This window comes from Myotis davidii, unplaced genomic scaffold (assembly GCF_000327345.1).
Source record: "Myotis davidii unplaced genomic scaffold, ASM32734v1 scaffold2894, whole genome shotgun sequence".
NCBI classification, from domain to species: domain Eukaryota; kingdom Metazoa; phylum Chordata; class Mammalia; order Chiroptera; family Vespertilionidae; genus Myotis; species Myotis davidii.
Genome location: NW_006285233.1, coordinates 130,692 through 134,962, shown reverse-complemented (window position 1 = coordinate 134,962; position 4,271 = coordinate 130,692). Strand labels below are relative to the sequence as shown.

General features: G+C 39.0%; 1 pseudogene; it reads right to left on the bottom strand.

The window, feature by feature from the left end:
- Window positions 1-3,975, bottom strand: part of LOC102772252 — an 8,370-nt pseudogene extending 4,395 nt beyond the window's left edge.
- Window positions 3,976-4,271: the final 296 nt, after the last annotated feature.

Genomic DNA, 4,271 nt, shown 5'->3' with positions numbered 1-4,271 from the left:
CACTTGGAGCTGCACTTGGAGCCCATACTTGGGCTTGCTTGGCTGGCAGAACCAGACAGCTGCTACATACCCAAGCTGGGATATGTGCTGCTGCTACATAGAGAGAACGCATGAAGGGGCAAACAAACAGGCAAACACATGCTACTGAGAGGCCAATGTTAAGCTTTGATTATATTACCTCAGGCTTAGGATGGAGTAAGCTTTCTTTCAAACTAACCAATCTCTTCTGGTTCTTGGGGGGTAATTATGTTTGGTCGTACCTCTATCCAACCCCTTTCCTAGATCTTCCAGGATTGTGTCCCCTATCCAATCTGATTCCTTTACCAGATTAGACACCTCCCCTTTATGGTGGCCATCTTGTCTCATACTGCAGGTGCCTCAAAGTAGAAGGACCACCCCTGCACCATCTTGCCTTTTACTGAATCCATTAGAGGAATTTCTCTTTCATTGGTTCTGCTCCTGCACACCCCCAAGTTTGGAAAGTCCCCTTTCCATTTTACACCTGGGAGGGGCCAGGCAGAGGGATATTACGCCCCTTACCAGGGATTCAGCTATCCCCTGGAGTGTGTGAAATGATAACTTCCATACCTAACCCTCATTAAGTATAACTTCCAGACTCAGTTAGACTCAAACAGTCTAGCTCCCTTTTCTTTTGTTAACTGCTAGCTAACAGAAATAGTGAACGAAACACTGAGTAGTGAGATAACAACAAATATCACTATGTTCAAACAGTAACAAACTCCTTAGTGTTCCAAAAGACTGAGGCCAAAAAATCCACAGCAATTGCATGCTTAAATATTTTGATCGATTGGTGTTTGGTAATATTTTTTCCAGAACAAAATGGCTTTAGAAACAAAACAAAACAAAAAATGCAATTCCAAGTTTTAATATAAAAATAAACTAAACAATGTTAACTATTTTTAGGAGATCATATTGAAACAAGACACAATGGGTCCAAGGCCGACTGTCACTACTTGAGACAAATTAAGCACAGACAGGGTTGACGCATATATGAGCATGTATTCCAATGCTGCCGGCAGTATGGGAGAACAGTCGGTTACCCTGGAAATTCTGCTCTGACCACCCTTGCCAACTGTCTGATTATACACATACATGAGGAGAAGATAGCTACATGCAGCTGCAAGCTGCAAGTGTAACATGGAAAGGGGAGGGGAGGGTCTACATCCCAGCCTTCAGGAGCTCAAAGTCTGAAAACACAGTGGTTAATCTTCTATGATGTTACAAACAGCTCAGCCTGTTCCTGGGACTGAAGAATGGACAACATTCCTGAGAAAAACTCCCAGAGAGGGTTAGAATCCACGTGCAGCAACCAAATCAAAGTGTGTCCTGTCCTTAGTCTGTTCTCAAAAATGTATTTTTTTTCTGAGTAATGGACCCGTTGAGGCATCTTATCCTTTTACAACCTTGTTTCATCCTCCAGTTTCCCAGGATCTGTAAGAAAACTTCTTATCTATAGTTAGTAAGGTGAATAATTATTGAACAACTATGGCTCTATTCTTATTATGTGCCCTTCCCCACTATCATTTCCCCTCTGTTAATATTATCATCTCATATCTATGAGATTATTTTTATATGGAAGGCGTCTTGTTGAACTGTATTAGTCCTGGCCTATTATATTTTCCCCTATGAATTTTGGCTCTGAATCCTTTAAGGAAAAAGCGGTGTTGGGTCTCTTCTGTAACTGCTTTCTGCCGATGTGGGTGGATTCCTGAAGACCTCCCTATCTGACAAGTGAATGAGGTAGCCAAAAGGGTGAAAGAGGTTTTAAGTGAAGCCAATAGAGCATCCATGTTTCATTGACTCAATTATAAGTCTAAACTCTTGAGTCTTATTTTTAGGACATAGTGATGTTGATGGCTTCTACAGTGAGGCCCATACTGTGTGAGTAAGCAATCATGTAAATAGGTATACATTTTATAAAACAGAACAACACAAAACATAAAGATTAATATATACAGTAAATAATAAACCAGTTGAGAAGATTTCCAGATATAAGGCTTCCACTGGAATGAAATCATGCAGTGACAATCTGATATATTGTCTGTGGTTAGAACATTTCTGATGTCATCAGGTGCTGAGGCCTATATGGCATACAGAGACACAACTTTAAAACAAAACTTTGAAGACAGTTAACTGCATTGGAATTCATTACCTACAATTGAGTATTATGGTTTCTATTAAAATACAATTTTTCTCCCTAAGATCACCCTCGTCTTCATCAAATAGCCAAATCAAGACTAATTTATTTACTCTATTGAGTTGAGTTCTGGTTTGGCCTGATTATTTTCATAAACATAACAGGAATAGCAATTCATCACATAGGCTTTTAAATCTGCTTTGCTGGAATCTCACAAGAAAATTTCCTCTCAAGTCAAAGAAGCCAAGCCACACAGTTGCCATCAGGATTTCCTTGCAATGCCTATAAGTTTGGGTAAAGTCCTCACAGATGTCTTGAGGTTCCTTCTTGCTATCTTTCAAAAAAGCAACCTTTGTTCCTTATCTGGAAAGACTGCCATGAGCCATGTGACCAAGCAAGGTACCAGGCTATTTATCCAAGGAGCTTATTGATTTCAAAGTCAATATTTTTTCCTTAAAGCTTTCTGGTGACATCTAGAGTCCTGGCATGTCTCTCTCAGACATGACATTCTAACAAAGTCTTTTTTTAAAAAAAAATATATTTTATTGATTTTTTACAGAGAGGAAGGGAGAGGGATAGAGAGTTAGAAACATCGATCAGCTGACTCCTGCACACTCCCCAATGGGGATGTGCCTGCAACCAAGGTACATGCCCTTGACCGGGATCGAACCTGGGACCCTTGAGTCCGCAGGCTGATGCTCTATCCACTGAGCCAAACCAGTTAGGGCAAAGTCTTGATTAATAAAACCACAATTGGAAACTGTCTTATGTCCTGTTATGAATAAATCAGATTTTTATTGGATTTATGCAAATAAACACATTATCATGAGAACAATAATACTCACTTATTAAGAGTTTCCAAATTCTGGAGGGAAAAAAAATTAAATGCCTCAATATTGCTTATGAAATTACAATTTACCAAATTGCTTTAACAAAAAAATAAGTTTCCTTATGTTTGGAAAACAAGAAGGTTAAAAATCAGCAATGCTTTTAAAAACTTACAAAAACTATAATTATTTTTAGCTCATTCAGTCCTATAATCAAATTCTGTTTCTCCTGTTTTTTCTTGCCCATATTTATATAAATCCAGATACTCTATAGAGTTCTAATAATTTTCATCCAATTCGAGGGGATGGTCTGAAAATTTATTCTTAGAAACATGCAATTTAAAATAAATCAGAGTCCTTTCCATGCATCTTTCAGAAGATGTAACATCTTTGCAAATGTACCAGAGTAAAACAATGACTGTAAATGACAAAAAAAAGAAACTTCAAATTACACAGTCATAGGTTTAATTGCAATGCAGTTTACATGGAATCCTGTCATTTTTGCAAAACACAACATTCTAGAATAACAATCAGAGTGATAAATAAAAGTATATCAGGATTTTGTAGAGTCTTGGAGATTTGTATTATAATCTCTGGAGCATCCATTTTAATAATATGCATGTATGAGTAAAATATAGTTATTTCTTTATTTGACAGAGCTTCCCATGTACCTTAAATACAAAATTTTCCTTCTCTCTAAGGAGAGAAAGCAAATCCTTTTACAGCCTTGTTTCATCCTCCAGTTTCCCAGGGTCTATAAGAAAACTTTTCATCTACAGTTAGTAAGGTGAATAATTATTAAACAACTGTGACTCTATTCTTATTATGCACCCTTACCCACTATTAATATGATTCAAAAAGTCCCACTGCCTTGAAAATTTAGTGAAACAACATATTTTGTTAATTTAACATGGGTCATGTCCACTAGCCCAGTGCAGCTTCTTCCACCACCAGTCTGGCTAGGATACTCCTGCCTTATTTCTCCTCCATTACAGGGCTCAGGAGCTACAGCTGCTGCTGCTGTCCCTATGGCAGAATCTCCTCATGTCTCACTGCTGCTGGTGGAACAGTGGGTGCAGGTGCATCACTCTTCAATGAGAGTGACCTTGGTCCCCACAGATGGGGTCCCACCCACCACTGCCCTTTGGAACTGGCTCACAAGCACAATCATGTCCAGACTAGGCTGTGGGTAGATCAGTCAGTGCAGGGTTGCCAGGCGTCACAAAGGCCCAGTAGCCTTCACTCTTGTGGGAGTGCCCAGCCATGTGTCTCTTAATTGTGATATT